General features: G+C 39.9%; 1 pseudogene; it reads right to left on the bottom strand.

Moving 5' to 3' along the window:
• Positions 1 to 272: 272 nt before the first annotated feature.
• Positions 273 to 2,995, bottom strand: LOC115835209 (annotated as a pseudogene).
• Between the last annotated feature and the right edge of the window lie 6,735 nt (positions 2,996 to 9,730).

Genomic DNA, 9,730 nt, shown 5'->3' on the forward strand with positions numbered 1-9,730 from the left:
AAAGAAAAAAAGGGCTTGGAATGCTTTTTGTAAAACATCGTTAAGTGATTAATTTTCCTTCCACTTAAGGCGGGCATATGGCAAAGCTAGGGACTATAAAAAAGCGGTTTTTTTCTTTCTTTTTTAAAATAGACTATTGATCCAAAAGTATTTGTGATGGATTTTCATGGCCGATGTTCACTCAACTTAAACTCCATGAAACTGTTCCCGGTGCTCATATTTACGCTGAAGTACAACGAGAAGCCACTTTTGAAGAAGTATTAGAATGGTACTTTTAAACAAATCTTCACGTGTTTCAATTAAAAAAAAAAAAAAAACTCAGAAGCTATTGGTGGCACAGGGAGCAAATGAAGGGTTGCTATTTTTAAGAGGTCTTCTTGTGAGTCAGTCAGCTTGGTTTCGCAGTGTCTAGCAACTTAACACCAATCAGCAGTGTAGTCAAAATCTCTGAACATTTCCTGCTCCTCTTCCGAAAGTATCCTTCGTTCTCGAGGTGGAGTCAGAATAGGTGCTTCTGAGGTAAATTCATCATCGAAATGACTAACATCTTCTCGTCCTCTTATGGTAGGTATAAATGGTGGCTTTACTTTTTTGTCCATCAGAGCGCTCCAATCAATTAGCCAGAAAAATGGGTGCTCTTTTACATCCTCTGCATCTTTCTCAGTAGCCCCAAGGCGCCGCTCAGGATTTCTTCTTAACAGCCTTCTCATTATAGAAATGGCTACTGTAGATAAGAACCTTGGATACCTTACTTCATCATTTACAATACTGTCATAAACTTTCTCTTCATTGTCACCAAGAAAGGGATAGTCACCAACAAGCATTTGATATATAAGCACGCCAAGGGCCCACCAATCTACAGCCCTTGTATAAGAAATTTCTGTTAATACTTCTGGGGCAAGGTATAGAGGAGTGCCACAAAATGTGCTTGTTCTATCTCTGTATCCCATTCCTTCTTTGCAAAGACCAAAATCAGCAATTTTCACAAAGCCCTCTGTATCTAGCAATAAGTTTTCCAATTTCAAATCTCTATGAGCAATTTTGTGTTCATGTAAATACTGCAACCCAAGAACTACACAAGCAGCATAAAATACAGCTGTTGGTTCAGAAAAGACACCAGTATTAATGTGCATCATTAGGTCCCCACCGGCAGCATATTCCATTACAAAGCAAACATGCTCTTTGGTTTGGAAACATGCAAAAAGGTTCGTCAAAAAGGGATGCCTTACACTATTCACAGTTTCGAAAATTCTTTTTTCACACATTAGGATGTCTACTTCATGTTGAGCCACAATATCTCCTTTCTTTAAGGCTTTTATAGCAAACATCTCATTTGTGTGTTTATATTCAGCTAAAAGCACCTTTCCAAAGTGTCCTCTTCCCAAGACAGCACAACACCTGAAATCTTGTAGATTAATCTGAAACCTTTGCTGAGATCTATCCTCAAGTTCTTGAATACCACTATATTCTAGGCCTGACTGAGGAGTATCAGGCTTGTATTCAGATTGAGATTTTGGAAGTATACTATTTCTGTCATTCTCAATATCAAAAGCAGTCTCTGAATCCTGTCCTGGTGTATCCAAAACTCTTAATTCGGAAGATTCATCTATTTCTCCAAGGGAAGAAGCTCGTGGTGGGGCTGGAGGAGGTTCAGGCTCAAGATCAAAGTCCACTTTCACTGCTGTAGAATCACTAGCTGGAGGTGCTAGCTCAGGGATGTGTACATCAACCACTGGCACTGTAGTAGGCACAGGAGCTTGAGGGCTGAAGGTGCCAGCATGATTTACTGTAGGAATAGCTCTTCTTACTAGCCTTCTCCAAATGGCAATAATAATATTCATTTGAGGAACTCTGAGAAATCTTTTACCTGGAGTCCTTGGGCAATCTTTAATACCTTCTGGATCTGATACAACAATATATGCATTTAATTCCTGCAGCTTGGGATGTCGTTCTTCTAATTTTTTATTTGATTTTTTCAAAATGTTGTCTACATAAGCCAAACTTTTTTTATCTCTTGTGACTTTCCTCAGATTTTCTGCTCCCTCTTTGATTTTCAGTTCTTTCCTTATTTCTCTCTTAATTCGATCCTTGATATCATCCAATTTCTGCTGCACCATTGTATCTGAAAAGTCTAATTTTTGAACAGCACTCACATTCTCAGAAAACGGAAGACTTCGGGAATCCCCCTGCAGTTCCCTGAGCAGAATCTCCCCCCGTTGGGGGTTGGACGCCATCGCGCTCTGGTATGGACTCCGCACATGGACGCGGCTGCCGCTAGTGAAGGGAGAAGGCGGGACGGAGCTCGGAGTGGGGGTGAGGAGAGGGGAGAGAAAGCAAAAAAAAACAACTAGGGATTCATGGAGGTGCAGCCCCTGCGGGAGGCGCGGCTTATTCCGTCTGGTTCATCCAGAGAGGCGGGGAACGAGGGCACTCCTAGCGGGCTTCCTCTCACTGCCTGCCGGCCGCCACCACTGCCCACACCGGAATGTTGGTGTAGTCGCTCTGGGTGACACCAGAATCTGCCTCAAGCTTCTGTGTTCTGACCACTGCGGCCGCCTATTGCATTATTTTAAAACTTGGAGTCAATGACATGGATGACCAGTTAATCAAGGCTGCCCACTTGGATGCCTTTTTTCATGTCTCTGCAAATTCAGAGAATTCATCGAACATTCACTAAGCATCTAGAGCCGGGAATGGTGTGGACACTTATTAAATTATTGCTGAATAAAATAGTAAACCACACTTACTTAGAGGCTGGTCTTGCAGATATTACAGAAACACTTGTCAATCATAAAACAAGATGCATGTGTTCTTATAACCTGCTGACCAGTTTATCAAAGTTCTCCTCAGAGTCTTCCTTAGGTAATTGCCCTCTATTCAGCTGGTTTCCCTAGCAACAGCTGACATCCTGAGAAAGGCAGCTGTGGCTCTGCCTCAGCTCCATCCATTGCTCACTCTAGTGGGTTTCTGTAATTTTCCGTAGCAGCAGCACCTATGTTCATGTTGTATTATCTTCTCATTGTTCTTGTGAATTTTTAAAAAATAAGGTTGGGTTATATATACAGTTTGACTCATTTCCATTAAAAACAATTAAAATGATTGATAAAATGAAAACAAACAAAAAACTCACCATCATAAATATGTCTCCAAGCTGGCAAGAAAGTAAGGAATCCTCAGATTAAAAACTGAATCGAGACAGGCACCCAGAAACAAAAGCAGAGACAACTTTTGCATTGAGGATATTTGCCATGAATTTGAGCCTGGGTGCTCAAGGTCTTGCAGGGTATGGAAAAACAGAGACAAAGACTAGGGCCCAACCAGGTTGTGATTTAATAGAAACCCCACCCCCACATATAAACCCTGAACCCCAAAGCCTATACCCTACAAATAAACATGCTCTCTGCCCCTCTCCCCAGGGGACAGTGAGGACACATACTATCTGGAGTCACTGACTGTATTAGTCTGTTTTCACGCTGCTGATAAAGACATACCTGAGATTGGGTAATTTAAAAGAAAAAGAGGTTTAATGGACTCACATTTCCACGTGGCTGGGAGGGCCTTGCCATCATGGTGGAAGGCAAAAGCCATGTCTTACATGGCAGTAAACAAGAGAGAATGAGAACCAAGCAAAAAGGGAAACCCCTTATAAAACCATCAGATCTCATGAGATTTAGTCACTACCAAGTGAGCTGTATGGGGGAAACTGCCCCCATGATTCAGTTATCTCCCACCAGGTCCCTCCTATAACCTGTGGGAAATATGGGAGCTACAATTCAAGATGAGATTTGTCAAGATGAGATATAAACCATATCACTGAGTATACAGGGAAAGTCTCCTTTGGGAATTTGCAACTATACACTGGCCCTCACATGGTTTGTAACCCAAATTCACACAATCTATGTTGTCTAAAAAACATACCATCAAAAATGTAGTTTAAAGTGATCCCAGGCTGGTAGTAGTGCTGCTTGCCTAGCGGAACCAAGTGCAGTTCTTTTCTGGAAGAACTACCTTGCTTCTAAAAACAGAAGGTAAGATATGGCCTAAGACAGAATAGTGAATTTAAAGACAAACCTGAAGAAACCACAAGAATAAAGCATAGAGAGAAAACAAGATGAGAAACAGGAGAGTTTGAGAACCATGGAGGACAGAACGAAAAGGACTAACACAGGTCTGATGTGAGAATGACAGGGAGAAAGAAAGAATTGGGTAGAAACAATATTCGAAGAGAGAACAGCTGAGGGGTTTTTAGAAAACCATCTACAGATTGAGAAAACTCACCCAACGGTGCAGTGATTCAATCCTCTAATCCCAGCACTTTGGGAGGCTGAGGCGCGTGGATCACTTGAGGCCAGGAGTTCAAGACTGGCCTGGCCAACATAGCGAAACCCTGTCTCTACTAAAAATACAAAAATTAGCCAGGTGTGTTGGCACATGCCTGTAGTTCCAGCTACTCAGGAGGCTGAGGCAGGAGAATCGCTTGAACCTGGGAGGCAGAGGTTGAAGTGAGCCGAGATTGTGCCATTGCACTCCAGCCTGGGCAACAGAGCCCAGACTCTGTCTCCAAAAAAAAGCTATAAATATAACCATAAAGCCGGATAAATGCATAGAATTGCACTGCACTCCTGGACACAGCAAAATGAAAACTGAAAACCATGAGAAGATAAAGTCCTCTATAGAGAGAAGACATACAACCTTTCAAGAAGTGATGCTTAATTTGATAGCTTGCTTCTTAATGGCAACAATGGGGGCCAGAAAATGGCAGATCTGTACTGAGAGGAATAAAAACACTGATGCAGAAGTTGAATCCCAGGTTCCACATCTCTCAAGTATGAGGGCTAAGTAGACATTTTTAAACAACCCAAAACTCAGAGAGTTTGCAACATTTAAACACCCAGTAAGGAAAATTCTAAAGGATATTTTTTTCAGGCAGAAGAAAATGATCCCAGATGGAAAGTCTGATGTAAACAAAGGATTAAAGAACAAAGAATATGGTAAATGTGGGTAAACCAAAGCTAATATTGATGGAATGAAACATAATTAAAATATCTTTTGGAGTTAGAAAAGCATGATAGGACTAAAATATTTGGCAATAGCATACAGATGGGAAGAGAATAATATTGAGTTTCTTGTGTTTGGGGGGAGAAGGATAAAAATACTGCTTTCCTTTAGATACAGTGTATACAACTTTCAAAATGGAAGAGGAAAAACAACGAGAAAATAATAATCAGTCCAAAAGAAGGTGAGAAGAGAGAAGAAATGAAGTATAGAATAAGGGAGAACAAACAAAAGCACAAGATAACCAGGTACAAATAAATCTAATTTATAAATTTAGTAATTATGACAAATATAAATGGACTTAAATCTTCAGGTACAAGGCTGTGTTTATAAAATGTAGTTATATGTTTTTTATCAGAGTTAATATGAAACACTTACAATGGCAACAAAAGCCAAAATTGACAAATGGGATCTAATTAAAGAGTTTCTGCACAGCAAAAGAAACTACCATCAGAGTGAACAGGCAACCTACAGAATGGGAGAAAATTTTTGCAATCTACTCATCTGACAAAGGGCTAATATCCAGAATCTACAATGAACTCAAACAAATTTACAAGAAAAAAACAAACAACCCCATCAAAAAGTGGGCGAAGGATATGAACAGACACTTCTCAAAAGAAGACATTTATACAGCCAAAAGACACATGAAAAAATGCTCATCATCACTGGCCATCAGAGAAATGCAAATCAAAACCACAATGAGATACCATCTCACACCAGTTAGAATGGCCATCATTAAAAAGTCAGGAAACAACAGGTGCTGGAGAGGATGTGGAGAAATAGGAACACTTTTACACTGTGGGTGGGACTGTAAACTAGTTCAACCATTGTGGAAGACAGTGTGGCAATTCCTCAGGGATCTAGAACTAGAAATACCATTTGACCCAGCCATCCCATTACTGGGTATATACCCAAAGGACTATAAATCATGCTGCTATAAAGACACATGCACACGTATGTTTATAGCGGCACTATTCACAACAGCAAAGACTTGGAACCAACCCAAATGTCCAACAATGATAGATGGGATTAAGAAAATGTGGCACATATACACCATGGAATACTATGCAGCCATAAAAAATGATGAGTTCATGTCCTTTGTAGAGACATGGATGAAGCTGGAAACCATCATTCTCAGCAAACTATCACAAGGACAAAAAACCAAACACCGCATGTTCTCACTCATAGGCGGGAATTGAACAATGAGAACACATGGACATGGGAAGGGGAACATCACACACCAGGGCCTGTTGTGGGGTGGGGGGAGTGGGGAGGGACAGCATTAGGAGATATACCTAATGCTAAATGACGAGTTAATGAGTGCAGCACACCAACATGGCACATGGATACATATGTAACTAACCTGCACGTTGTTCACACGTACCCTAAAACTTAAAGTATAATAATAAAAAAAAATACTTAAGCCTTTAAAATGGAATTGAGAAAAGATATCCCAGATACATGTTAATTGAAAGAAAGCTAGTGTAATTATATTAATACCAGCCCAAATAGACTTAGTGTTTAGGCATTGATTGGATGTTAATATCTAATGTGTGTTTTCTTTTCCTCCCAGTGAAAGGTCAACAGAAAGCTTCGAACCAAGGCATGTGCTACATATCTTTTTCTTCATTCTTTGGCAACATCAGATAGTGTTATTCCTTAAAAAGTTCTAATCGCTCGCTCTCTCAGAAATTAAATTCTTTTTGTGTTTTTTCTTGTGTTGTTATTGTTGTTTGTTTGTTTGACACAGAAGCTCAATCTGTTGCCCAGCCTGGAGTGCAGTGCTGCAATCACAGCTCACTGCAGCCTCAACTTCCTGGGTTCAAGTGATCCTCCCACCTCAGCCTCCCAAGGGGCTAGGACTATTGGCATACCCCCCATGTCTAGCTAATTTTTTTGCTTTTAATTTTGTAGAGACAGGGTCTTGCTGTGTTGTCCAGGCTGGTCTCAAACTCCTGGATTCAAATTATTCTCCTGCTTCCCAAAACACCTCCCAAAGTGCTAGGATTGCAGGTGTGAGCTACCACACCCAGCCTTAAATTGTTTTAAAAAAAATTTTTTTAGCATTTATGCTGGAGAAAAGTATTCTATGGTGAAAAAGAGTTGTCCTACCTCCTCCACATTGTTGCTTAAATCGATAATCACTTGGCCTTGTAACATCTCTGTCATCTGTTTATCCCGTTTCCATGAAAACATGCCTGATTTGCTTTAATGGTGTCACTGATGCCTTTCTTTTAATTTCTCAAGTTTTCACTGCAGTTCCATGGGCTTCTCCTTACATTGAGACCCTCTTGTTTGGATCATGGCATTCACTCAGGGTCCAACTCTCTCATTAGGTTCCAACGCATTTTTAGGTGAAATCAATGAACTTCTTTTGAATCTAATCATTTCATGGTTTTTTAAGTAACAATCCTGACTTCAATTAAACCTTTAATGTCTCAAGCACACACCACTCACCTTAAATCTTGGTTCTTTTAAGCTAGCTGAGTTTGACCTTGTATTTCACATTAAGCCCATCTCATTCCTCGGTTGCAGCATGGATTAATCTCTTTGAGCTTCTTACTTCATTTGTTTTAGTCTGATTTTGAAGAGGTCAAGTATATTTAACTGTTTGATCATATAACAGATATCCCCTGTCTGGATTTTTATACTGTGTATGGCATGTGGTTGGTGGCTCTATTCTAAGCTTTTCCCAACAGTGTAATATGCATACAGCCAACTGCTTTGTTGCTGCTATCATTATTATCAACTCAGGTTCTGAGAGGTTTGATTCAGTGATACTTTGGTCTTTGAGATTATTTTATAAGTAAATTTAATCTCCTTAAACACAGGTTTAAGTTATATCCTTTTTTAACACACTCATAATCCTAATGATTCTCAAAAGTTTGAGAATATAATTATTTCAGGACCTCAATTCCGACTCTATGAAATGTTGATCTTTAAAAGTCTGTCAGAATTGACAGCCTTCAGAGCCTAAAAAGATAAATGAAAAAAATTATTTGATAAGTCCAGGGAGAAATTTCTTCCCTCGTATTATTGATAGATGTCCCAATCTGTCTTCAGATCAAGCAGACAAATTTCAAATTAATTCACATAACACATTTCACACCTCCTCTGTGTCATAAGTTTAATATGTTTCCTATACCATATTGTATTGAAATGCGTAACTGAAATTGGTTCTGTCATAAATTGTTACAAAATAACAAAATTCTGAAATCAGATTAGTACTTATTTAGGCACTGTTCATACTGAAAGAGGTTGAAAGATTTTCATTTATTGTTACAGTTACTTTGCAAGGAAATAAGTTACTATCATACGATTTTTCAGTATTAAAGTTCCTTCCTTTCAAAAGATTTTGCCAATGAGCAGTGGCTCACACCTCTAATCCCAGCACTTTGGGAGGCTGAGGCAGGCAGATCACTTGAGGCCAGGAGTTCAAGACCAGCCTGGCCAACATGGCAAAACCCTGTCTCTATTAAAAATACAAAATTAACTGGGCATGATGGCGCATGACTGTAGTCCCAACTACTTGGGAGGCTGAGGCAGGAGAATCACTTGAACCCAGGAGGTGGAGGCTACAGTGAGCTGACATTATGCCCCTGCACTCCAGCCTGGGCAATAGAGCAAGACTCTGTCTCAAAAAAAAAAAAAAAAAAAAAAAAAAAAAAGATTTTGATACCACCTCCACTCCCCTTTAAAAGCTCACTACGATTTAACACAATGAATTTGGTCCATGATTCATTTGCTTTTTATTATTGGATCACACTTTCAGTGTTCCCTGAAGTTTAATTACAAAATTAATGCAATTCAGGATGTTGGCAAATGTGTCAAAATCATTTTCATTTGAAAACATACAGTATTGTTATTTTAATGTACCACCTATATTATTTCCAGGACATTCGTTTCTTTGTATGTAGAGATAGCACTGCTGATCCCTTATCAGCAGGAAAACCACTACATTGTTCTGCTAGCAGTGAAAACTGTCTGTAGTTAGACATCCTTGCTTCCTCAAAATCCTACTTTTATTAGAGATGTTCAAGGAGCATAGCTTTCTCTTAGCAATGCTAACTGGACCGTGTAGTAACTAAATTAGTCCTTGAGGTCATGTTAATGCAATGCTAATCACCTAAGTTATCAAACTGAGACACTTTCTATTTTGGGCAGTACTCCCTCAGGTACAACCAACAGACACTCAATTAAACTGGCTTAGTCAAAATAGAGAATTGATTGGCTCTTGAAACAATTATAAAGTCCAGGGGTATGACCAGCTTCAGACACAACAAATTCAGTGGCTCCCAACAGAATGCAGGACCTGGGACCTCACACTCTGTCTCTCACCACTGATCTTCTCCAGGCTGGCTTCATTTGCATATTATTCACAATATGGTTCCCTTCAGGCTTACCTTGGCTAGTTTGCAACCCCAGTAGAAAGAGTGTCTCCAGTTCCCAGGCAGGACACTTGCAAGGCCATCTTTCAATCAATTACTGTGTCCAGCGACGAGCAACAGTAATGCCCACCCCTAACTTCAGCACATGAGGTTCATCTTTCCTGAACCTCATGACTTGAGAAGGGAAGAAGAGTTATTTCCTCAAAGGAAAACCTGCAAGCTGGTCCAGAAGAAAGGGGAATGGTGCTGGGCAGGCCAAAACGACAGATGCTGTTTTCCACGGATAG

Source organism: Nomascus leucogenys, chromosome 5, assembly GCF_006542625.1.
Source record: "Nomascus leucogenys isolate Asia chromosome 5, Asia_NLE_v1, whole genome shotgun sequence".
Classification (NCBI taxonomy): Eukaryota; Metazoa; Chordata; class Mammalia; order Primates; family Hylobatidae; genus Nomascus; species Nomascus leucogenys.